Source organism: Corvus cornix, chromosome 12 (assembly GCF_000738735.6).
Source record: "Corvus cornix cornix isolate S_Up_H32 chromosome 12, ASM73873v5, whole genome shotgun sequence".
Taxonomy (NCBI): Eukaryota; Metazoa; Chordata; class Aves; order Passeriformes; family Corvidae; genus Corvus; species Corvus cornix.
In genome coordinates, this window is record NC_046342.1 from 2900882 (window position 1) to 2928040 (window position 27159).

General features: G+C 44.3%; 1 protein-coding gene across 13 annotated transcripts in view; it reads right to left on the reverse strand.

Annotated features, from left to right (window-relative positions):
* The window catches only part of ATP2B2 (ATPase plasma membrane Ca2+ transporting 2), a 385606-nt gene that overhangs the window by 207077 nt on the left and 151370 nt on the right, over positions 1-27159 (reverse strand). The window contains exon 1 of one of the 13 annotated variants that reach the window (XM_039558675.1): positions 13863-13992. The exons of 8 other annotated variants lie outside the window; for them this stretch is intronic. The gene's annotated coding sequence lies outside the window, so the exon portion shown is untranslated. Of the gene's footprint in view, positions 1-12218; positions 12471-13139; positions 13162-13235; positions 13327-13468; positions 13584-13862; positions 13993-27159 lie in introns of those variants that run through there. 4 more of the 13 variants (XM_020583703.2, XM_020583704.2, XM_020583706.2 and 1 more) reach the window with 4 other exon arrangements.

The window sequence follows — 27159 nt, forward strand, 5'->3', positions numbered from 1 at the left end:
TGGAATGCATCCAGGAGTTTGGTGGCAAGGGAATGATTACAGTCCACAGGAGAAGAGTCAAAATATTGTTTTGACAATTTACATTAAATTATGCTCTCACATTTCTTTCTCTACAGGTGGGTGTACTACCAAAACCACCAAACTTATTATGCCAAATTTTTGCCTTGCAAGAATTATCCAAATCTACTAAGTGTTATTTGCAGAAAACACAAATCCATTTCATGTTCCTTACACACATCCCACTGCAGCTGACCTCTCCCACTGGCCCCACGCCGAGGAGCACATGCCCGTCACCAGCAGTCAGTCTGGGGACAAGTACTGATATTAGTGATACCTCCACGATGCAGGGCCGTTAAAATATCTCACTTGCAAAACATCTTCATGCAGCTCTCGAACCATTCCTTGCTGCATTCTCCTAATGAAGTTATCCCTCCTCTCATCTCCCCATCCCTGCAAACTTACTCGAGGACATCCTGAAAATGTGGAGCAGCACTAACGCAGCAGTGCCCACACCATGCTCAGGAACCTTCCTTTACCCAGGGCTGCACGTTTAATCAAGGAAGTGACAGTTTACCTGGATTTCAGCTGGACCTGCCTGCATTTAGAACCAACAGGAGCATTTTTTTCACCTGCTACGTGACAAAATTCCCTGCCAGGAGACCTGCCCAGAGCTGTCATTTGTTGCAGAAGATGGAACAGACAACAGCAGCCCACATTTCCTCACCTTGTTCCTGGCTGCTTTGCATTTTGAAGAACAAAGCCAGTCATTCCAGCCCTCCCATTCTGTCCCAGTGGCTTGGGAGCTGCCCACAAGCCCTGCCCTGCCCATGGCATCCCTTCTCCTGCAGCAGCCCCTGCAGAGAACAGCTTGGGAGCAGTTTGCTGCCAGCCAGCCCTTGCCCATGGGCAGCCTGGTGAGTCACAGCATCCTTGCTTGCCCTGCTCTTGCTGGCATCATTTGGCACAGCAGCTCCCAGCCACAGCAGGAACATCCTGGCACCATGATGGCAGTGGGCTGTGCCATCAAGATTGTGCCATTGGGGCTGTGCCATCGGGGCTGTGCCATCAGGGACTGTGCCATTGGGGCTGTGCCATCGGGACTGTTCCATCAGGGACCATGACATCGGGGCTGTGCCATCAGGGCTGTCCCATCGGGGCTGTCCCATCGGGGCTGTGCCATCGGGGACCGCAGTGCTCAGCCTGCACGGCCACAGCAGAGCCACCTGCCACCAAAAACTCCTCAGGGCATCACTTTCTTAGCCCGGCACCTTCCCCCAGTGCTCAGCAAACTACAACGCTCCCAGAGCTCTGAGGAGCTTTAGCAAGCTCTGCTTGATTGTTGCCACACACAGCAAATGCTCACTTTGACCATTGGGAAAAGCTGTGTTCAACTATTCCCAGAAAAATCTAAGAGTGCTAGGAAAAGTAAATTTTTACCCAAACTATCCATTTTAGTGATTTTATTATGAAAATAAATCTCACCTATAGGATTTTTTTTGACCGTTATATAAAACCTACATAAATAAATGGCTCAATATTAAAACCAGGGAAAAAAATTGATTTGATTCACTTCTCTTGTTTTGTTCCATCTTCAAGGTATTAGACAAAAACCAAGTTCTTGGTAATTTTATATCTGATTTGCTTAGAAATGAAATATTTTGGAAAAGCATTATTAACCACTTTCAGCCCCTGAAGTCATTGGACAGGCCAGTTCTGCAAACTGCACGTAATGATTTAATAAACATGCAGAAAGAACTGCATTTAAGCCTTCTTCTGGAAAATGGCTTTTGATTGTGGTTTTAGACTGAACACAGGGTGGACTGAAATTATATTTCAGCATTGTGAACATCATTTGAAACATTTAACAAGAATTCTTCAACCTGATTACCACGTATTTTGTTAAAAAGCTCTTCTTGTCTAATAAGATGATTGATAAAGTGCATTTCCAATCGCACAGTGACATATTTGGGGGGTTCAAATGCTCCCCGTTCAAAGAATTAGTTCTGCAGTAAAACAGCTCTTCCATCTATGAGCAGGAATTTGCTCACAATCCAGACCAGCTGGGCAACTCTTGTAGCACCACAGTTTCTGCATCAATTGTCCCTGGGGAAATCTATAGATTTCTAACCATCTATTGCTTCCTTTTGAACGATACATAAGGGATTTATGAAAAGGATTTTTCAGGCACGCCATCAGTCGGAGAGCTTTAGAGACAAATATTAGGTTCTGCAAAAGCATTTTTACACGACTTGGACACTCACAAGCGCAATCACTCCCTCCTGCCAACTCTCAGATTATTACGTAATATGCCCAAGCTTTTACATTTATTCAGCATACACAACTGTGGTTCAATTTGGCACATTTTTTGGTTTTTAAATATGAATAAGAATGCTTCAAAGAATAAAACTGAGTTGGGAAATATTTATACGAGAAGCTGAGTATGGATTAAAATTGCTTGGCTTCAAAAGTAAAATTAGATGATGTTTAATTTAGTTTATTTATGAAGTTGTATTTGTTCAATTTAAATACGTAATCTCCTCTGAGAGAGTTCAGCTTTGCAAAATGATAATCTGTTCCTATATTTCTATTAGTTGTGATTTATTCTGATTCATTCCTTTGTTCAAAAATGCTAATGAAAGCAGATGATGCCGAAGAAGATCCACAAGCAACAACCAATACATCCATCAGTCTGAAAAACAGGGAGAGACCGCTCCACACAGTCAGGCAAGAAATCCCAGACAAAAGATTTCTAGGGAGACACTGGCTATGGAGAAACCTGAGCACAGGCTGAACTAGCACGACTTTAAATCTCAAAACTTATCTCAAAAAGTCCTGCAAAGACACACAGCAAATTACCTCCCTCCTCTGGGTATACATTGAAGAGAGAGGAATGCTAAAAATCAACCTTGCTGGGCTTTGATGGGGAGGCTCCAGGGAGGAAAAGCACTGCCCGAGGCTCTGGGGACATGGGGATTGCATGGGGGGATGAAGGATGGATTGACAGCAGCTCTGCTACTCTGAGAAGGCACCAGAAACATTGTTCCATCAGACATCCAGGTTTGGAGTGGGTTTATTTGCCTGTCACCAGCTGTTGATGTGTTTACTCCCCGCCTCGGGTGAGAGCCTCACGGTGCTGAGGTGTCTGCACGGTGGGACCAGAGAGCTGGGCCATAAAACCCTTCCTCCATCTCTGACTCCTACAGCTGCACTCAGAAACTCCCACAGAAACACCCCTGGGGCTTGCCAGACCTCAGTTTGCAGACAGAAGAATTTGCCACTGATAACAGAGATCCTCGGAAATACCTTAATTACGAGATTTTTTCCGTCCCTCATGCCGATTAAAAAATCTCCAAACCACTGCTGCTGCTCTACATATTTTTTCCTTACAAGGCTATTTCTTATGGACACACATGGAATATCCCACCTCCTGCCTTTCCCATGGAAGCTGATTGATCTTCGAGTCATGTCATAACAGGTTTGAGGGGATTCCCTATTTCTACACTTGTATTTGCTTTGCTCTCCTCACAAAGAGGTGCAAAGGAGTAGAATCTATTGCCTCTTCCTTCCTGAGCTGAACTAAAAGCAGCTTCATGGAGCCCTTGTGGCCATCACCACAGATGTTTGGTGCTCTGTGACTTAACAGGGCATGTGGTTCATTCCCTGGTCTGTTCAATCTTTTGCAGGAATGAATTCCACAGCTCCCAAGAAGAATTTTTTATCTCAAGTAATCACAAGCGTTCCTGTGTTTGTTTTCTTACTGCTGTGGTGGAACTTGGGTGCTGTAAAAAAAGCAGAGTCATGGGAGAGAAAGTCAAATCCATACAGAATTTTGAATTAAGTAAGGCCTGGAGCCTTGAGGCTCTGTGTTCACTACAGAGCAAACACAAAAGTCAGACCAACATGGAAATGTGCTGCTGCTCCTGAGGGTAACTCCTGAATAGAAATATCTGGCAGCTGGGGGGAAAGTTTCTGGAGAACCAGCTGTGAGGTCAAACAAGAATTACTGAGGAAGGGAGTGGATCTGGTGTGTGGGAGGCAGCACAAAATTGGTATTGTTTTCAAGTGAACCACTGCAAGATTAACTTTGAATGGAATTAAACTACACAGTAAACCAAAGAGCAAGAAGGATCTGAGAGCAACTGCTCTCTGATGGCTGCTTTTAGATGCATCCATGTACATGTGTGTATGCACACACACACACACACGGATTTGCTTGTCCATGTGCAAGGATTTATCCCTTCCCTCATCCAGCAATGGGCAGAACTCTTCCCAAGCTTCCCAGTGACAGCTGCCCTCCTTCAGGAATCTTCTGCAGTTTGCAGGGTCAGTGTGAGCACTTCCAGCACTGCCATCATACTTTGATTTGCTGCCACTACCACAACCCCGGGTCATGCTCTGCCTAAAGGCAGCGGGGTTAGTTCACTTATGGGATAAATCCAGCACAGAGGCTTTCCAGAGGATCCCAGACCCTAATCCTCTTTGATTCCCAGCGCCCACAACAGCACTGAGCTCACTGGGACTGTCTCCTGAGATAAAGGGTCTTCTTTACAAGGAATATGTTTAGATGTTTCTAGTTACTTTAACATTTGCTCTTTCACAGAATTGTAATTCAGGTTTACTTTAAATATTGCAACTATTCTTCTCTCAGGGTTTGGAAATTAAAGCTCCGAAAGTACTGCTGCTTACATTATTGACCCAAAAAAATTTAACAGGTCCTGTATCTGCAGCTTTTATCTGCTCCAGGTAAGATAAAGGAGGGGAACAAGATTTCCTTAGAAGGAAGCTGGACCCGATCAAGAAATTTTATTTTCGTTTTCTCTAACAAGTGGAAAAAACAATCCCCAAAACTACTTTCCTAGCAATATTTTTTTCAAGATACCCTCCTACTCCAAAAGCAGATATGTAAATGAGGCTTGTATGTTAAGACCTTGTGCACTCAATTTTAATTCTTAAAAAGGTTCAAGAAAAAAACACTTCAGATGTCTTCCATTTTCCCTCTCATTCCTTTCCATCCTCAGTTCTGGTACCAGAATCATGTTTTCAGATTAAAACTTCCAAGTGTATTTCTAAACTAGAAAAAGGAGGACAAGGGCAGGGAAGAGGACACTTAATTTATTATCTTTTCACATTAGAGTTACAGGGAACCTTAATGATATACCAAGCTATAAACCCTGTAGCTGGTACTGTATTAATCATCTGTCTACATGAGAACTCAGATAAATATATAATCCTATTTCTGCATTGCAGATTTTATATGTCCCTTCCTCAGACTGCTACTTCTTTTTTTCATTATTTTGTAAACACTGCTGGAGGGGAGGATCCATCCCAAGGTAGGGAATGGCATCCCAGCTGTAGTTGCTTCAATTGAACAGCTACATTAAGATTTATAAGATAACCAAAGCAATAGGCAGCAATTCAAGCTTTGCAGCAGAGAGGCCCCTTTTTTTTTAAGTCTGAGCACAGTTTGTCTCTCTCAACACATTCTCCCTTCTCCAAGGTCAAGTCTGTTGCCAGTCACAGGCAGCAGCTGGCCTACCCAGGCTTCCCCCAGCTTGGGGACAAGCCAGATCCCACCTGCATATCCAAAACACTTCATTTGAGACAGGCTCCAGTGGTCCCTATCCATGTCACCTCTTGTCATGGCACATATTCCTAGAAAAATACATCCTCCCCATTTTTGTATTCCTGTTCCAACCCAAGCATGTAAATAAATCCAACCCCTCCACATTCTGTACCTCTCTCTAACATTTAGGCACCACACAGGACAGACAGAGATATCCAGTACTATTTTGGATGAATGAAAACAAGATATTTTAAATCAAATAAACCAAAGATTCTGCCAACAGTGGTGCAAACACACCAACAGCGTGCCCTGGGGATAACAAATACTCATTATAAAACATCACCTCAAAACCCCTATGCCCTGCAGGGGAGTTCTTGATGCTGCAATGGAAATACCAGGGCAGTCCTTTCACGTCCTGTCAGGTCAGCCCAAGACACACAGGGCAGCCCCCTCAGCCTTCCCCCTCCATGACAGGAGCTCTGCCCTGCCTGATGCAGTGTGGGGATGAGAGAGGCACCAAACGCTCAGTAAGAGCCACGAAAATAACCTGCAGAACTAAGAGCTTGCCCCCAAGAAAGCTGAGAGGTGTCTCTCATGGGAATCAGGCACATCATTCCTCCTGTAATCCTCCTGCTCCAACAGTTTGTTTTCCTGGCATTTTCAGCCATCTTATTCAGCACTGCTGATTTAGCACTACCATTTTATCCTGCAGTTCTCTGCATAACAATCACCACGACAGCATTACAGAGACAACCAGTCCTACCATAATGCAAATGTCCTCCATGGGTACTGCAACAATTTGCATTGCATCTCAGAAGCCGTCTGCAATTCTTCTTGGAATTTCCCAGGTTAGCTCAACTACTCATAAATAGGTATTGCTTCAAGCACTGGGGGAGGGAGGATGACAATCTCGTGTCATTGTGAAAAACACCACAAAATCATCCTTTCATTGTAATTGCATTTCGCTAGTCCCTTAATATCAAACATCATTTGGAGGTATTTTTAGAACAACGTGTGAAATGTTCATTACAATGCAAGCAAAGGGACATGGGAAGCCTGCAGTGCAAATTAAACAGCTGTCCTCAGCCAGGACAGCAGCTTCTTCCCAAACTGACTTACAGAGGACATAGATCAATGCTGCCTCCTGACATCTGGGACTGCACACTTCCCAAGGAGACTGGAACGGTTTATTGGGAACGCTGTTCTCTTCTAATTACCTGTGTGACACAAGGTGTACCTCTGTGAAAGACAAGTCAGATCGGTGGCAGAGCATTTTATTGTGCTTCATCAGCACCAGGGGGGGTGTCAAGGTTAGGGAGATGCTGAGCACGACCATTGCAATGAATTCATCCAGCCCCAAGACAAGCGAGACATAGTGCACGTGCCAAAGAGCCACCACACCTCTGAGAAGTGTCACTCTTCCCTCCAGGCCCACTGAGGCACAGAGAGCTGCTGAACAAAGAGTGTGGATGGCAGGAGCTGTGCTTGGAAAGCTGAGGCAGCCAAGAGAACGGGGATGGAGATCCCCCCATTCAGTCACAGGTGACAAATGGCTTCAGTGCAGAACGCAGCAGATCCCAGAACGTGCGTGAGGCTGTAAAGATGTCCCAGACTGTTCCACTCTCCTGCGTGAGCCTGCTCCTTGCTGGTTCCAGCCTCACTGGGCTGGCTGCAGGTTTTGAGAATACCTGGACTGAAAACAGTGGAGCATGGAATTAGTGCAGAGGGATGAGACAGAACTGCCAAAGGGACTGATCATGGCAGGGGTTCTGCCCAGGCTACTGAGATTTGGAAAGCTGAAGCCCCTTGAGCTCCAGAAGGAAGAGGAGGCTGAACAAAGAAGTGGTCTCTGAGAAAACAAGGGTATCTAGGATAAAAAAGGTGGAGATTGGACAGAAAACCAAGGGGAGTTTGGAACACCAAGGGGAGATCCTGGAGTTTTGAGATGAATGGAGACAAAAGCCGGGGGGACGCGTAGGACAGCCTGTGTGTGAGATCAAGCAGTGTAAAAGCCCAAAACTTGTTGGACCTTGAATAAACTCCATTATCCAATCCCAGTGTTGGCTGTCATTCCCTGCCTCACCTGCAACAGCTGGTGGGAATTGTCGTATGAGATTTTAGCTGGGGGATACAGAAGGAGGAATCCCTGAACCCCATTTAAAATGCTGCATCTCATCCTAAACTGAGGTCCAAAATCTACACGGAATTATACTGTGGAGCACAATCCAAACCACAGCACAGGAGACAACTTACCAGACTGAGACAGCTCTTGCCTAAGTAAAAACTCCTCAGATGGAGTATATATACGAGGAGTGTCATTTTCTCCAAGTGCCTAACAATTTCCAGAGGTCAGGAGCTGGGAAGGTCAGTGAACTGGACAGGCGATGACTACAGAAATAGCTCTTTGCCCAACATTTCACAGATAAGCATCTTCCCTATCCTGTTTCCTCATTCTGTGCGACAGATTTTTCAGCAAGATCCAAATCAGATTGGACTAAATCTCATTTTATTTTTAATTCATTTCATATGGTTTTATTTTTAACTCACTTTAATTGAAATGCAGCGAATGAAATTATCAATTGAAATTACTTCATCAGCTGTGAGTCTTCATTCTTTAATATATAAAATAAGCTCTTGGTAAATCTGAATCACTGATTTTCCCATTTCATCCTCAAACCCTGAGATGCTGATGCAATGTATTGGGCATTCAATATTGCAAATTCCACACTCTCAACCATAAACGTATTCAGGATATTGACCAAATTTTGGCATTTTTTAATAAAACAGCACTTCAATTCTGGGCTAAATCTTGAAACTGCAGTTCCAGCTCTAATCCTCTCCTTCCAAGGGATTTCTTTTGATGCAATAGCCAAGTGTTTTATTGATGGCCTGGATGAAGGAACCGAGCACTCTGTGAAAGGGCACAGATGAACTGGGGAAATGGGGAGGTGTGGCTGTGTCACCAGATGGACGAGCCGCCTCTCAGAGGGAGCAACGCGCCAAGAGGAATCCCGGGATGGCCGACAAAGGGAACAGCAAACTTCTGCCCCTGAGGCAGGACAGGCTGGGGGCCAGCTGGCTGGGAAGCAGCTCTGCAGAAAAGGCCTTGGGGTTCCTGTTGGACCCAAAGTTGAGCAGCAGCCAGCAGTGTGTCCTCACAGCAAAGGGCTCCTGGGCTGGTCCCGGCAGCGGCACCAGCAGCACGACGGAGGGGAGGGGAGCTTCCCTTCCCACCAGCACTGCTGGGACATCCCGGTGCTCCAGCCTGGGCTGGGGTCCCACAACAAGGGAGACCTGGACTTCCTGGAGAGTGTCCTCCAAAGTCATGCAGAGGTGAGGAAAGGACTGGAGCACCTGACGCCAGGTAGGAGGTTCTGAAAACTGGGACTGCTCAGCCGGGAGAGCAGAAGGCTTGGGGGATCTTATCAATAAACACCTGATGGGAGGAAGTGAGGAAGATGGAGCCAGACTCTTCTCAATGGTATCCAGTGAAAGGCGAAGAGGCAAGGAGAGCAAAGGTAGAAAATTCCATTTAAAGGTCAAAAACCATGAGGGCGGTCAAACACTGGCACAAGTGCCCCAGAGAGGTTGTGAAGTCTCCGTCCTTGGGGATACTCAAAACCTGACTGGACATTGCCCTGCTCTAGGTGACTCCACCTGGGCCAGGAGGGGTTGGGCTGGACCATCTCCAGATGTCCCTGCCAGCCCCAACTATTCTGTGCCTCTGAAACCAGCTGCTTTCTCCACCCATTTCACCTTCACCGTGCATGCAAAGGAGACAAAAGGTAAAAAATGCACAAACTCTTCCATAGAAATCCCAGTTTTACTGCTGGTCCTCTTCTAGCTTTTCCCATTAAAAGCCTCTAGGATTCTCTGAGAGCCTGCTGCACAATCCTCAGATGCTTTAACTGTGCCATGAATATTTTAAAAACAGGGAAAAACATATTACCAGCAGGATGAACTTGTTCATACATGCTGTGGTAGAAGGGAAGTATTTTGTAACTTGGTTACCATTTCCCAACTCTGCCAACTCTGGTACCTAAGCAGGAATTCCACATCCCTTCCGAGGCTCCATGTTTCACTCATCTGCAGTGTTCAGAGGGAACACGTCCTGCCTTTTACAGAGCTGACAGCCTCTTAAATTTATTAAAATATGCTTCATTCCCAACCCTTCCTTTATCCATTGGTTCTTTTTCTTCAACTGCAAATCTCCAGTTTTAATGCAAAAAGCAAGATTATATATCAAAAAAATTACAGTAAAACCATGCTTTTGGGCCTAAACATGAGTCAAAATCAGCAAAACTTGAAACAAAAACCCTACAGCTCTTAAAATTGTATCCTATGCTTACATCTCCTACAAAAGGGCACCAAACTTTGAAAAAAAAGATTACAATAAAATGCTATTGACCCTCTTCACTGTTTTATGGATGAAATTAAAGCCTATATATTTCTAGAACCTCCATAACGCCCTTTATTTATCCCTATTGGCATATAAAAAACCATCCAGCATGCAGAGCATAACCTACCTAGAGAGAAAGACTGTTCTCTTACGCAACTGCTCCACTAAGGATATATTACCTTGGAGCACGGCACGGGAGCTAGGGAAGGATGGATCCTGTGGGGCATCCCTGCTGGGCACGCTCCAGGGCAGCGGGGCTCAGGCTGCCCAGGCCAGCGGAGCGCCCGGACTGCAGGTGCTGCAGAGGCTCCGGAGCTATCCCGGCACGGGGAGCTCTCTCTGGTGCTCCACTGGCACCGGCAGGGAGGCTCCATTCAGTGCGGAGTCATCGCTCCCTGCCTGCCTCGGCACGGGAAGGATCCCAGTGCAAGCAGCAGAGGGGCTTGGCTGAGTTTGAGCGTCATATTTTAATATATGAATTAAACAAAAACACCTCTCTAATCCTTGCCCTTCTTTTTTTTTAACCCCTTTTTCAACTGGTGTGTTAAAATTAATCAGAAATGTGTGATTTTAATCATGGGGGGGGGGTGTCATTTGATCAGATAATGTATAATCTGAATGTAATTAATCAGCCAAAAAGGCAGAGCAATACCTGCTAAATTCCAGGGAACTGTAACATCCTTCTTTGTGTCCCCTTGAAAACAGAATGAAAAACCTAGTGATAGGCAGCTTATTCTCTACAAGGTTTCACAGTCAGGTTAATCAAATAAACCACTTTCTTCCCTTCAGAACATGATTTTAGGTGCAAGCTGTAAAAGTATTTCCATTTCTTAAAGGAGGTGGGTTCCATTTGGAGAACCCCCACTGCTGGAGTCCTACTGCAGTGCAATGGGCTCTCAGTGAAGTGGGAGAGGGAGTTACAAGGTCACGACTTCCACATTTATTCCAAAATGTAACAAGGAATTACTACGTACACAACTGGCATTTGACAATGTGAACTGCGGGACAAAAATGAAAAAGAAAAAAAAAAAGCAAAACCACTTTTAACATTTTCGTATATCAGCAGGATATGTGCTCGCAGTTGCAGTATTCAGACAGGAAGATATATAAATATATATTTAGTAGGATTCAAAAAAATGTTGCATCCCTAATCCAACAGCACTGGCAAAGATATGCTGTATATTTTAAAAGCTGGGGGAAGACGAAAGGGGGAAAGAAAATCTTCCAAAGCTGTTTCCTGGATACATGGTATGAAATTTAAAAGGAAAAAAGCACTCACAAAAGTGACTTCATGGCAGCTCTAAGAAGAACAGTATGATACCTAGTTCATCATTAGCATGTCTTCTGCAACCTGGAATCCTACTGGGAAGAGTGAAACTCTTCCAAGCTGTTTCAATTTACATGCATGCAACCTTTTTATACATGCAGGAAGCATGAGGAATATCATGCAGCTTTGATTTGCAGCAGAGAAGAAAATTGACCTTTTCAGTGAAAATGAATGTATATTTAGCATTGATGAGGGCCAAAATCAATTCTCCACAGAAATGAAGACAGATGCACAAAAAGGATGAAAAAGGGGGCACACAGAGGAAAAAAAAACAGAAGGAAAAACCTTCATGCTGCATTGCTCTACACAACTTATCTACAAGCCTTATTTTATTGCCTTATTCACAAACTTCCTCATTTTACCAGCACTACAGGGAAAATATGAACCACTTCTTCACAGGTAGCAATGTGGATTAAATTAAAATGAGAGCACCACGAACAAAGTAAAAGCTGTCTGTGATCAGATACTGCTGGATATCTGAGTCAAACAGTTCTTCCAGAGCAAGGTACAAGAGCCAGTCATGCATATGGATGACCTCTCACAAATTAAATGCTAATCAGGAATGCATCTCAGTGGTAAAAAAAAAAAAAAAAAAAAAAAAAACATGGACTATGAAGTCGATCTGTAATCCCTTTTCTAAGCAAAGACTAACAAAAAACCCTCATTATCAATTTCATCCCACAAATATCTAATATCGACCTCAAATCCCAGCAATAAAAGCGCAATTTTGCCATATTAAGCGTGCCAGCTCCCCTCCAGACACCCCAACATGTGTAATATCCCTGCAATCCTTTCCCAGCCCCATAAAAGAAAGCAATCAGGAGGTCAAAAGAGCAGAAGCCCTAAGGAGCACGCAGCTCTTGGGGTGCAAAATGAACCGGTTTCCCCTGAAAGCAGAGCCATTCCCTTTTAGCCACTTCAGTACTCACCTTGCAGAAGGAATGGGGAGCACCGGGCTAAGCATCTGCTCCTGGCTGCCTCTGTGCTCCAGGACTGCCCACAGCCATGGTCTCGGCAGCCCTGGGAACGCCGTGCGATGCTCAGGGAAGTGCCCCGGCTCGGATAGGACAACTTAAAGTCAGGAAATGGGAGGCTGGGGCAGAGCTCGGGGCTGCCCGGAGCGCGGGGCACAGGAGCTGCCAGCGCCGCAGGCAGGGATCAAACGCACAGAATCTCCCTTTACATAATCGGAAATGACTCCTGTAATCTTATGTTTTCTCTTAAAGCGTTGGATGCCTCATGAACAGCCAAAAGCTTTTCCATGCAGCATTCGGTGGATTGGGAGCTGATTCTTCTTTTGATAGAATTTTAAAAAAAATAAATAATTAAGTGAAAATGAAAGTCTATCTGTCAGAATTCTTAATTATTGTACCATACACCTCAGGAAAGCCTTTCCCCACCTTGCCACAGGAAACATCATGCATGCTTAAAAGGAATTACAGAAAATTCCTGGTTTCTTCCACATTATTTTCTAATCCGTCTCCATACAAAGGCAATGTTTGGGGTTTTTAACCTGTGTGCCCTTTACTTTCAAACAAACGCACTGAAAAACTATAAACAGCTCTATAAAGGAATCCAGCTGAGGATTACAGATTTTCCTAACAAGAGATAGCTTTGCCTATCATAAGAGAACATTAAAGTTAGAAAAATACAACAGTCAAAGTGTGCTGCTCACATTTTAGTGAAATGTGAGCTTCTGAAAGAAAAAAAAAGGCACATCCGATTCTTACCAGCAATGATAAAAGCAAAATCCCATCCACGTGTTTTCCTCATCGCTAAAGAACTGATTTAATCAAAATCAAGCCCATACGTTTCAAAAACAACAAGATCATGCTGAATTCTCAACCTACCGAAGCCCAGCGAACGCTTTCTGATGCAAGAGAGCCTTTTAGCTAAGCAGTTTCTCTTTGACCTTACAGAATAATCTACACGAGTCGCAGCATTACCTTTGCAGAGATTCCCAGGGCAGGAACCAAAACCTAATGCATCACTCAGCCCCAGTCCCCACACCATCTTCCCATCAGCTCGCGCCTTCCCCGGCAGCAAAATGCCAAATAAACGAGCTCAGAACGGAAAGAGGAAAGATTTTTTTTTTCTCTTTTATTATTATTATCATCATCATCATCACCACCACCACCACCATCATTATTGCTCTCATGCTGTGGATGTCGCTACTTACTTGGCTAAGACATCCTCCCCAGCGCAGCCTGCTCCCGGCTAGCGGGCGGAGGGCTCAGGGCTCGGCATGGGCGCGGGCAGGCGCGCAGCGGCCGCGGAGCCCCTCTGCAGACCGTACCACCGCGGCGCCGCCGGGGAGGCAGCGCGCTGCGCCCGCAGCATCCCCGCACCGCCACCGCGGGGCCACCGCCACCGCCCGCCCCGGCACCGCCGCGCCACGGCGGGGACACCGCCGCAGCCGCCGCGGGAACGGGGAAGGAACAAAAAAGAGGAGGAAAAAAAAAAAAAAAAAAAAGGACTGAACCACCATGTTTGTTGTTTGCGATTTTTTAATGCTTCCCCTGGGATAATGACAAAAACGGAAGATGGCAAGCGACCAGGAATATGCCACTTACTCAGAAACGGGAGAAACCTTCAAGGACAAGGGCTGTCAAGTCCTATCACTGTCGCTGGAGGAGGAAAGGGGAGGATGAAAGGTTGTGGAGGAAAGGGGGCGCGGGGAGCGCGGGGAGCGGCGCATCCCCGGCACCCCCGAGCAGGCGCAGGATGCGGCGGGGCTGGAGCCCGCAGTGCCCGGCGATGCTCGGGCTGTGCCCGCTAATGACAGCCCGGCACGGCGGCGTGTCCGTGCTGCAAATTACTTCGTAATCACCCTCTGCAAAGATCCGGCTCGCTTGCCCTCCCCTGCTCTTTCTGTTTATGTAAGAACAATGGGGATTCTAAGGAATATAGCGGAAAAAGCAGCCTTGCAGCGCTGTGGGGTTTGTGTTGTGTTTGTGTCCCTGCCATGCCTGCCAGAAATCCAAAACCATACAGGAGGAACAGGCGAAATACCCCCGTTTAATCTGAGCTGGGCACATCAGCATGTGCTGTAAAACCACACACACATCCCAGAGCAGCTCTCTGCCCTTCTCTTCCTCCTTCCTTACAGCCCTGCACTTTGGGGAATCACTGCATTTTATCTACAGCTTCTCACCATTCATTCTGAGTTACTGTGTATCTGCTATTTTGAATTATTAGCACATACAGGATTCAGAAATGTAAACGGCTTTTTCAATGGAATACCATGTTATGGCAGTGCAAAACAAACCCAAGTACCGAAAATAAGACAGAGACATCGGTCCTTTGAAAAGCAGAACATTTTCTGTGTAATAGTTTATTTTTTCAAAGGAAACTCTGATCAGTACATGTACCACGTCCAAACTGCAACTTCAAATTCCCTACCTCAAACCATTCAATCCTGAGAGTGACTGAACCCAAGAAAATACCTTCTTTTTTTTTGTGAAGAGTGCGTAAAACAGTACACAAAAAAGTTGGGATGTGTTCTGAAGCATCCTAGGACAGCAGGGGCTCCTGACGTGCCTGTGCCTTGGCCAGAGTGGGCAGAGCACACCTCCCTAAACAATAATAGGAGTAGCTGTGCTGATGCTCTGTCATCCTGCCTTACTCGCTGCTCAGAATATCAATTCAGCCAGTTAAACCAAAAGTCTGCACTGCACCAAAATGGAAGCTATTTAAAAAAAAAAAAAAAAAAAAAAGTGCCAGGATCATTGATCAGGAGTTTTATCTATGCTGATCAATTCTTTTCTTAATGAAGTAAAATGTAAATCAGGACTAGGATCAATGCAGAATTTCCTCATGTGAGACTGCCTTTATCATTAGGAAGCTACAGGCAATTACATGCATGCCAGGACACCAGATGCAGTGACTTTGGGTTATATTAAACAGGGAGACGTGTCCCCTTTTCAGAACAAGTTTTCAGTACGAACTGCAGCTGTAAGGAGTTTGCAGTGCAGCTCAAGCTGAATCCCAGCACTGAGCAAAGCAGTTCTTGGGTTAAATCTCTTGTGCTGAGGTCCCAGACCCATAAATGCTGGTGACCTCTACTGCTCTGTCAGAAAAGCAGGAACATATTGAGACATCTGCAATTATCTGGCTACTGACGTTCATTTTTTTGGAAGAAATTTTAAAGATAATTTGAAAAGCAATAGAAGGTTGATTGACACAGTACCAAAATACATTAAAGAAGACTTTTTTCTTGCACTGTCTTTCCTGAAAGAAGAGAGGAATAGCTTAAAGAAATTCAACACAGCATAAAAAACTCGTTCCACACATTTGGCTCTTGCTAGTTTGAGGAGTGCTGCGCTCAAAGACTTTCTGTCATACTACAGAAACTTCAGGCCAGGCACAGAACCATAAGGTCCATATCAGAAAAAAACTCTAATTCTTATTTTTAATTAACAGAATAGGCAAGGGAATAAGAGGGGGAGCAAAATAACAAAAAAAAAAAGTTCCAAAGGGAAAAAAAACTTTCGTTTGAACATTTCATTATATACCAAATCCAACCAACTTTGCACATGAATATTCCCAGTGCTCACTCAAGGCCTCTGAAGCACCAGAGCAGGTGGGGAGATGGACAAGCCAGGAAGCTTTTTGGAGGTCTGTTTGGAGCCTGGTCACAGGGTTGTGCTGGTTCTACCTCCACCACAGCGCTGCCATCCCGCAGCCAAGGCCTGGCATTAATGCTGAGCTCAGTCCCAGAGGATGCACATTCTGGAGCTGAGCTCCCAAGCCACGCACTCATGCACCACCTCTGGAGCCTGCCCTGGGTGGGCATCAAGGAGCTCTGAATGAAGAGGCAACGTTGTGTTCATCCTCACTTAAAGCTCCCAAGTGCAAACTCTTCAGAAATGCCCCAAACCTGAGCCCCAGCACTGCTGAGAGAGGGCCAGGAGTTCTCTGGTTCCAGGCTGACACTGCTCACTACCCTCACAGTTACAAGGCCACAATCCCAGGGAATACCTGCTACCCACAGCAGGAGCCCTACAACCAAAGTTAAAAACAGCAATTCCACCCTCAGAAATGGGCCAGCCAGTAAAGAGCACTGACAGAAACACTCTGAGCTCACAATTTAACGGGTTGGGGGGTTATTATCATTAATTTTTGAACAGAACTGTGAAAATAGTAACATTTTCCAACTTGGCTTCCAGCACGTGCAGCTGAAAATGGCCGCAACATTGGCTGGTGCTTTTTCGAGATATTTCATCATCAAATTTAATAGCAAAGCAAGACACCATCTGAAATGAGGGTTTGTCAGCACATCTTCATGCCTATTAAAGCATCCAGCAGCATGTTATTTAGCTCTGACAGAAAAACAATTTAACACCTTAACTTGGGGGCAAGGAGTGGAAATGGAGCAGAAAAATGGAATGGAAAATAGAAAGATGCTCTTTGGGACTAAGTTTAAAAAATACGACAACGCTTACGGGATGTAGAAGGAATGAGACTTTAGCTGTTGAGCTCAAATTGTGACTTGAAAAAATTGTTTCCCCAGTAAAACTTCAACTGACAAATTTATATTGGGAGGCAAAAGAGCCTACCTAGTTTCTTTGGAGAAAAATTTAATTCCATATGTGCTGGTGATACACCTCATAAGCACATTTCAAGGTCTTTATGAGATAATTAATGACAGGAAACACAGGAACATAATTTTAATTCCTCTTTCTGGATCTTGGGGAGCAAGACCTCCTTTCCAGTGAGGTTGTCCAATCAGAGGAACGGCACTGGAAAGCAGCAGCAGATTTTTAATATTTTCCTAATCACAACCCAGATACTTAAACTAGAACAGCAGACTGGCAGCCTCTCATATTTTTAAACCTCATTTGCTACGTTTTAAAAACAAGAATTAAATCTGTTTTCAGATTCGGTGTCTCTCCAGTTTGGGAACAGAGTACAGCAATATTTCTGCAAGGAAACAGCTTGCGCTCCCAAACTGCACAAACATGTTGTTATCCTGGGAAGCAACACGACCTAATAAAAGGAGTGGAGAAGAGGGACCTCGAAGCACTCACACTCAAGGACTTGCCCTGCTGTTTCTTGACTGGGAGATGTTAGTAGGTCACTTGATCCCAGTGTGCTTCAATTTCCCTAAGTATAAAAATCAGTGTATTCCTGAGTTTAAATTACAGCACTTTGGAGTTGGTTGCTTGGTTAACCCTTCCCTGCCCTTAGGGGAAGGTGTTGGACACACCTGGCTGTGCTGGGGGAAGATCTGGAGCTAATACCGGCACAGGGCTTGGACTGGGTGAGCCCCAGAGCTCCCATCCAAACCCAACCATTCGCTGTGTGATTTAAACCACGGAAGCTCACAGTTGCCTTGAACTCTATTTTATCTTCCACACTTATTTTCCTGAACAAATTACCACTTGCTCTGACTGATAAATTATTGCAGCTCCAATCAGCTCACTTCCTTGACCAGCATCCCAACTTTCTCAACATCTGAAAGGAAAACTACCAGCCAGCCAGCACCGCAGTTCCCCCCTCTGCTTCAATCTCTACCATCTGATATCTACAAATGTCCCAATTTTTCTTCTTTTGCCATCTAAGAGCCATGCCCACAAAGAGCAGAGGAGTGCAAGGCTGGGCTGCCATTGCTGTCCCTGTCCCTGCCACAGCTTTAGTGCTCAGAAAACTAAACCAGGCTCCCAGGATCACCCAAGCAGGAAGAAAAGGTCATTAGGCTCTTCCAACAACAAAAAAACAGAGGAAGAAGCATTAATTGGCCTGAGCTTCCCCGTAAAGCCTAAGCAAACCTGGCTCACTGCCATGGCCTAAGCACAGCAGTGACAGAGAAGCATCTTAGCAGAGTCCTCCAAAGGGATCTGCCCTGGCCAGAGCGAGGATCTGCAACATCTGATCCAGCTAAACCTGAATCCACTGCTGAAATCAGCTTCTCAACAGCCTAAGACGGGCCTAAGAATACAAAACCCCTGTTATGCCAGCATTGCACCCTCTTTTTAGCCTAAAGACAGAATCTGCCATCTCACATGTAGGTGAGAGGAAACATTTATTGACACTCAGAACAAATCTTAACCAATAGAGTAGCCTGACAAGAGCTTTGAAGAGCAACCTTTGTGAGGGTGCCACAACTTCTAGGAACTGTGGATAGGCAGCAAAGGAATCCCCCTTTCATTCTATGGGTATTTAAACCCCATAAACTGCCACTTCTCAAAACAGGACTTGTGCCAACTGCCTTCCAGCATGAATCTGTTTACTCAACATAGAACAGTGATACTGGGAGAGGGACTGAAGTCATTTGTGGTTTCCACCACAGGAATTCCCTTCCCTGTGTTCCGGAAGGGAATGTTACTCTTCCCCTGCAGTCTCATATCACTGGTTCTGATGGAGATTAGAAATGAAGTCCAAATTCATTTAAACGCAAACTTTAGGATTGTACAATTACAAGGGGTCACATCAGTTCATATCAAACTATAGATTTCAGACAACCTGACTTTGACAGATGTTTGAAAACAGGGATGAAACTTTGCCCAAGCAGATGGGTTGCATGGATTCACACCTCTATTGCACCAGAGCTATTCTCCCAGAAATAAACAATTTGGAATCAGAACTTTGGTTCAGTACCTTCTTCTGATAACACTGATGCCAAATACTACCACAATGTTCTAAAGGTTGTTTTTCCTTCTTATTTGCTAAACTTCTGTACAGGAAACCACTCATCTTCCATTTGAAAAGAATATTCCAAGCAGGATGCATTTGAAGGAGCATCCTTTGCCATGAAATTTCATATGACTGTGACATAGGTATGAACCTCAAGTGCCCTCTTTACACAGCCAGGTCACACCATGACCTTGGACTGCACCTTAAAGAAGAAACCCACCATTAGTCTATTTAAACTGCTCAACTGTTCCAGCCATATTTCAGATTAGACAGGAAGAAATAATAGCAGAGAATTAAATTACAAATAGGGACTTTTACTAATATTAAGGAAATGCATGCTCCTTTTAGAACTTAAAGCTTTCATTCTTCAATATATGGTGTTTTCCTACATACCTTGGTCTCCTCACTGTAAATCTCGTGAGGCTGACACAGTAGCTCCCATTGTAGCCTTTTTGTCAAATGGCTCCGAATTGAAGCCTGGATCAGCCTTATTTATTACTCTAATAAAGGCAAATTATTAACATAAAGGGAAACAACAGTGGGACAAGGTTCAATCACTCTCAACAATTCAAAAGGGAGAAAAGAATTTTAACAAACTAAGAAAAAAGGACTTTTGATAGCTCAGCAAACAATCCAACTCTGATACACATTTCCTAGTAATTAATCACCTGCAGCGATTACCTCCGGCTGAGGAGAGAGTTTTCCCAATATAATGAGATAAAAGCCTATGTTTAGCTTAGCGGGCAAAGCAATCTGACCTGGTAAGCTTTGCTAAGCTGTGGATATCTGTGACCTGCTGATCATCCTGCCCGGGGAACGTGCGCACACGGGCGGCCCCCAGGGCTGCCCAGAGCCCCATCCTGGGAATCTCAGGGTGCCCCTGGAGCCACCTCCTCAGGAGGGTGTCCCCACAGCCCAGCACCAGTGGGCTCTCCTCACTGCTGGGACACAAAACCCTGTTAAAGCCACGCAGCTCTTGGTGCTCCTCTGCGTGGAAGCAGAGACTGGAGCTCGCCTGTCACACAAACCACTGAGAATCTCGGATGTTCTTCCCTGTGCCACAACCTCCAGCTTGGGAAAACCGGTCACTTTTTGTGCTGCTGATGTCACCCGGGCTGGCACTGCCACCCCACTCACTGTGGGAACTCACAGACTGGTCCCAGAGCCTTGGAAGGGTTCACTGGTGTTGGCTGGAATGCACTGGTACAGCCCAAAACGTTTCACACCAGCCCTGTCCTTCCCTGCATGGCAGGCCTTGACAGAATGGCTCCACTTCAGCCAAAACAAACAAAAAATATGTGAACTTCAATAAATTGGTCCTTTCAATCCCACTGGAACATCTGGCAATAACTCACAAAAGCCATTCCAAGGATTCAAGCAACCATAGATCAATCAAACCGGATCTGAAATTATCACAATGTCTGTTTGTGGCTATTACATATCAATATGCTCCTATAAGAACTCAGAATTTGTATTCACAATTATACCTAGATTTTAAATAAGTGTTCGAATTCTTTAGCAAAGAATGAGCACTTACAATAAGAAAGCTTGGAGAATTATTGCAATAGAAAATTTACTTATAGATAGAACATATAATTTGCACAAAAATACTCACATTATTAAATATTAAACTAAATACAAGACCCAAATGTTATTGCAATAAATAGATTTAGTATAGGAAATAAAAATACATTATAAATGAAAATTAGTTGGGTGTCAGGCTTGGCTTCCAGACTGAGCCACGTCCTGAAGATCCATGAGCTGTTCCTTAACCGTAGATGCAACACTATGAAATAATAGTTATGAAAATTTTGCCAAAATATCAGAACTTTTTGAAGCAACTGATCTTAGGGCTTGCCAAAACTTTATTGGAGAGTAAAAGAGTGTCCAACACAGAAGACTGAACATGTGAACAAAAATGTTGTTGGAGAAAAAACACCCCCAATATCTAGTCTAGAATAATCTCACATCCAAACAGAATTGACACGTTTCCTAGTATTTCCCTTAGCTAAATAACCCTTCAAACTGTCCATTATTTTAAAATTGTCCTTCACCAATAATTGATGTGCTGCAGAATACCCTTCCTAAGAGGAAAGGTTCCATTCCTTCAGGAAGAGTTAAAAAAAAACCACATCTCATTTTGTTTGGTCAGAAATGGGTCAAGAAAGGATTTAGGGGCAAACAATGCACAGTAGCACCTTCCCTATTCCACTAAGGACACCATAAAGGAGCCAGGAAATACAAGAACCAAAAGATCAAGAAGGAGGAACCCAAACCTGTCATTACTTCATAGAATCATGGAATATCCTGCGTTGGAATGGACCCACAAGGAGCACTGAGCCCAAATCCTGGCTGTGGTTGGATCACAGCCAGGCTTAACCTACCAGAGAGCACAGCCTGGGAGGTTTGAATGATCTACTGATTAAATTTTCAATGATTTATTGACTGCATTTTTACCTCCCTTTCTTCAGAGCCAGAATTGTTCTTTTCTGCACCAGCAACAATTTGTTTTAGGCACTGAGAACAGGACACGACATTTTGCAGAGGAAATAAAAGTCTGCTGATTTATTTCACTGTGGGTCATTTATCAGCTCACATCCCAAATCCAGCCAAATTCTGCTCCACAGGGCTACAGGGACCACTGGGAAGCGCTCCAGGACCAGCAGGGCAAATTCCAGAGCCCAGAACTCAAGGCCTCACCCAGAACTGGTCCATCTGGACAAGCAACATCACCATCCCCCTTTTCCAGGGCTAACTCAAGACATGATCTCTTAGCAAGGTCTTTCCTCCAAATAAATCTGTTGGATGTCTTAATGTCCAGTAATAAACCAGCAGATTATAGTGATAAAACCCAACAGCCTCCTCCTGTCTGAGACTGGCAGAAACCACCCCTCCTCCTTGGTCCCTGGTGTGTGCCCTCACCTCATCAACCACATCCATCCTGATCTCCAGAAACAGGAATAATGGGTGAAAATAACTGGGAAAAAAAAAAGTAATTTACTAGTAAATAAATACAAAAGCCTCACTGGAAGGCTGGGAAAATAAATCTGCAAAGTTTGCTTAAGTCACTCCAAAAAAGGGAAGAGAAGAGAGAGAGTTTGAAGCACTTGTAAGCCAGTAAAAGCCAGAAGAGCATCATTCTTGTCTCTTCTTTAAAGTGTTACAGAGTAGTTTATGCATGGGCTCATAATTTAAGACCTTTAAGAATTCATCTGCCATTTCAGCTTAATAATTTTGAAAGTGTCCAGCACCCTCTGATAAGCACAAATTCTACTTTAGTCCACATTTCTTCTTAGGAATTCCCATATTTGGAAGGATTCCTTAATTTCTTTATACAAATTGCCTTTTTTTCTTTAATGCAGCACTGTCCTACAAAGATCAGCTTCATACCTCTGGTACAGATCTTGGCGTTTTTTCTCTAAGTCAAGCATTCCAGTCTGTAAAAATACACAGCTTTTACTTTCAAAAGCCCAAGGAAAAGGAGATAATCAGCAATGCATATGTTTGTGTATATATATAATTTGTACAGGGAAATTCCTAACCTCGAAGGGAATTGTGTAGTAAGACCTATATTTCTTGAACACTGATGTCAGTGCTCAAAGATGTTACTTGACCTTGAGGACAAAAACAAATTGTGCAGTCCTGCATCGTGTCCTCGGCTTAGTTCACTAAAGACATCTAATGTTCTGTGCTTACATATTATAAAGCAGTTAAACACAGATATTCCATATTAATTATATTTAATACTCCTAACTTCAATTTGTGGAGAGGAAAATTGGGTTTCCCGGGAGCTGCTGCAGCTTCCAAACATCCTCTAATTCACAAGCACCAGAGATGCTCACAGCGTTATATTTAGATAGTGATGAGAACCCTCAGCACATTATTTGTAAAATTAAATCCCACTGAGGTTTTATTCCTCTTGCCATTTCATTAATTCTCGCTCAGGAGCAGCAATGGAAGATCGTAATATGTGTAAGAGATAAAATAATAAAATATATAATGAAACATCATTCGGAATTCTGTGTTTTCTACTTTTAAAATAATGGTATTTTTGGTAACTTCTGTGACTAGGAGAGAAGACTCATAGAGAAGTTTCCCCAAACCACTTAGGTGATGTCTGCTAGCACTGATTTTCAAGTAATTAATTCTCTAAAGAAACATCTGAATGCCAAGCACAAGTGCCCTTCAAAAAGACAATGATTTCTCAAGGAAACATTTTAGAGAAGCTTTGATTCCCTGTTTTACAGAAATCCTGGGGTCTCCCTTAAGGAATGCTCCCCCTGGGTGCCCTCAGCACTGACACAGCCCAGGTGCCACCTGAAGTGTCCCCTGTTGGTGCTGCCTCGGGGACCCCACGGAGCCACTCCGGGAGCCCCAAACCGTGTCTGAGCTGCCCGGGGTGTTCCTCTCCAGGAAGCTGATCCCGCTCCTGTTGAGGGCACCCAGCAGAGCCAGGTAGAGCACCTTCAGTTCCCAAAGGCAATTTCACCCTCTGGGAAGAAAACAGAGTGTGCATTCCCAGGCTGGGCTGGGCAAAAATTCATAGGGACTGCACACGGTGCTGGACACGGCCACAGCCCAGCTGTTAATTAATAGAGGTACAGAGCCTCCAGCTGTCCAGAGAAATTGGTCCCAAGAGAAAAAGGTGTCCCTTGGCTGTCAGAAAGGCCCTTTGATAGCCAAACAAATGTCCTGTTCATACACAAAACCCCAGAACACCCATCCCACAGCACATCTCTAGCCAACCCCTCACTAATGTCACCTGAAGTCGTGTCACTGACACCAGCAAATCCCTTCCCTGAGTCCAGAAGAGTTTCCAGAGGAAACAGATCCAAGAATGATCATTTGTTACCAGGGGAATTAAAAAGAACCATTTCCTGTGTCTATCCTCTAAAATAGTTGGGAAAGCATCTTTGGGATGCCTCTTCTTCCTCCCTACAGGATTATGAAAAAATTCTGACACTTCTGAAAACTTCATTTTACATCATTTGCTTTCTCGCAGTCCAAACTAAAAATAAGTTAAATATAATTACACAGAAATTAAGTCTATCACATTATTAAGAACAGAAGAAGTTAATTTCTTTTAGAGGATATAATTTCAATGTGTGTAAAGGGAGGTACTTCTAAACCAACTGAGGAAAGAAACTCAGTGAATGCCCTGGAAGGAAGGCTGGCCACGGTTTAGGAAGGACCATCTAAAATCCTTCAATATGGTATTTAAGGAATCCACTGGAAAAGCATGACTTATACACATCAGAGATATAACAGCATTAAAGAGTCTACACCAGGATATTTAATTTATACAAGTTTTGGATCCTGTGTTTCCTGGAAGGCAAAAATAATAATAAATGCTGAAATCACTGTCTGTAAAGAACAAGATTACCTCACTTGTACAAAAATCTGGCTTCTTTTCTTCTGGTTTATGAGAAACCCTAAACACATGGTTTATTTGGGCAACATGAATAGGGAAAGTGATTGCACTGGTGTTCCTTCAGTGAAAGACTCTGGGTGTGTTTGCAGAATCAGCACGAGAGCAGCAAGGCAGGGATTTCAATCTCTAGGAAGGGAATGTTTAACCAGTACAAGGCAGTGAACATTATTCAGGCACATTTTTCTATCCCTTACAAAACCAATCCAAGTAATTATTTTTAAACATCATTACTGACTTGTGCATCCAGCAAGAAGAACTAAAAAATTTGCTATTGGACGCAGCAAAACCAGCATCCAGTTAAGTAATGCAGTTTTACAAAGATTTAGTGACAACCTTAAAGAGCTCTGGAATTTTACTTTTTTAAGGGCTTGAGACCCCAAGATTGAAAGTGAACTTCGAAATTTAATTTTCAAACTAATAGTTCATCTTTTATAAATATGGCACCTAATGGACTCAGGTGTCAATTTTAGTTGACACTGAGCTCATAATGCAATATTGAGCACTTCTCTGGAGGTAATGGGTAACAGGGAGATTCAGATCCTTTATCCCTTCCTCTCTCACCCCATACTTCAGCTGTAAATAACCGTTCCCACATTTATAGGCTCTAATATGATTCCTGTGGAGATCTCTCTCAGATCTCCTACACAAGTCTTACATAAACTGTTGCCTCTCCATCACAATCAGCTCAAGCTCCACAAGACTCCAGAGATGTATATTTAGCTGTAAAAGAATGAGAGTTAGCACAGCTTATGTTCGGTTATATCATCCTGGAAAATCCTGGAGTGAAGAGCTGAGCAAATAGTCTGTGCTGAGCTCCACGCTGCCCCAATTCTGGGATCAGGACTCAAGCCAGACACTTAAAAGTCAAGTTTGAGAGCTCTGCAGGCTTCTCCTCGCCTCTGCACTGACTCCTCTGGTGGCAGCTGCCTGACACCAAGGTCTGTGGCACTTTAATTCCCAGCCCAGCTCCACTCCTCCTACTGAACCTGCCTTCAGGATACTTTCTGGGAATGCCACCTCGAATGAAGCGCTTCCTCTCCATCCAACTGAACAATTAACTGAGGCTCTTCTGAGTTCTAAACTTGCATAACAATTGGGCATTCTCCCAGGAGGAGGGGTTCCCTCTGCCCAGCAGTTGGGGTGGGGGGAGAGGGGCTGCTCATTCAGCAGCTTCTGCAAGTGTCCCCACTCGGGTACCACAGACAATTCGTGGCTGCAGCAAACTCAGCCAAAGCCACAAACAAGAAATTTGTGATGACAGAAGAGATTTCAAACACAGGGTGACCATGCTGCAACAGGATTAGCTCAGGGCTAGGAAGATCTAGGCTTAATTTCAACATCCATCTCAAATTCTCCCCGTAACCTTGACCGAGTGATTTAATTTCACCGTGTCCGCTTCCTAAATATATCCATGATAGATCATCTCCCAAATGTCCAGCGAGGACAAACAAGATTGCTAAATACTCAGATAAACTCTCAGGATTGAAGGCCTTCCATAGGCAGATACAATCTACTGGGTAAATACAAAATAAATATTAAGTAGCCAAATCACTGGGGAATTTATTACACTCTATTACATTGCAACAAAAATTCAGAGGAGTAAATTCAATGTTCCATGTTTTACTGAATGTAACACCGAGATGAGGAGGACTACGGAGTTTTTCCCGTGAGTTCTTAGAAACATTGAACATTTCCTCTTATTTTCATGGATTAGAAAAACCTCAGGACTGTTCAAGGGGGCCTTTCTACCAGTTTTTAACCTACATATATTTGGGTCAAGTCTCAGATTATCTATTTATCAAGCGTGAAAGTCAACACGAAACAGGTCTGAAGGAATCCCAGCCCCAGCTCTTCTGGCTGGTCTCAGGAAGCAGCTCCTCTTTTTCTGGCTTACCTTCCACATCCCATATTCTTTGCTCCTTGTGTTGAAATTACCCCTATTAATTTAATTGCATTTCCAGATCTCTTTAGACATAAAACTGAATTCCTGCTTCCTCAGCTTTCAACTGGGATAATTTATAAAAACCCCAAACCAAACAACCAAAACCTGACACTCTTCAGAACACACACACACCATTTTTGTGTGGCATGGATGTAAAGCTTCTGTACACATTGAACAAAGCCTGGAGCAGCTCCATACGCGTGGAGCAGCCACATACAGAATGATTCAGGTTGGAAAAGACCTTTAAGAGCAGTGCTTCCTGAATGCCATAAAGCCCTCCCGTACCAGGGTTTTATGCTAATAGCGCCTGTTTCTGTCTTCTATGATCTCCTAGAAACAAGCACTGTCTGAAGAGTTTGTTTTATCCATCTGCCCAACATTTAAATCTGAAAAACAGCAGTTAATGCTGGCAGCCCAGCTTTCTGCAGGGAAGGACTTCCAAACTTCCTTTACCTGGCAGAGGGGCCTCTCCCTCCGCACCTCCAGAACCATTTCCCGTTTGCTCTACAAATCCCAAATCCCATTGCAGTGCCTGCAATGAGGGCCAAGGGCTCACTGGCCTGTCTGGAGGAGCTGCCCATGACCAAGACCTGGTGGCCTCCCTACCAGCAAGGTGCAGCAGGATGATGGGGGAACACAGGGATCCTGCTGCAGGGACAGCACCAAAGCAGGCCAAGCCACCAGGCAGAGGCACAGGCTGCACAGAGGCACCAGCTTAGTGACTTCAGCAGTGCCAAAGCTGAAAAACCTCTGCTCCAAAAACATGAAATCCTCCAGAAAATATGAGTGGGACAGCTCTATTAAGCACTCTGACTGGAAATTCCATGGAAAAGGCTGAAATGCCACTGCCCAGGCTGCTGGT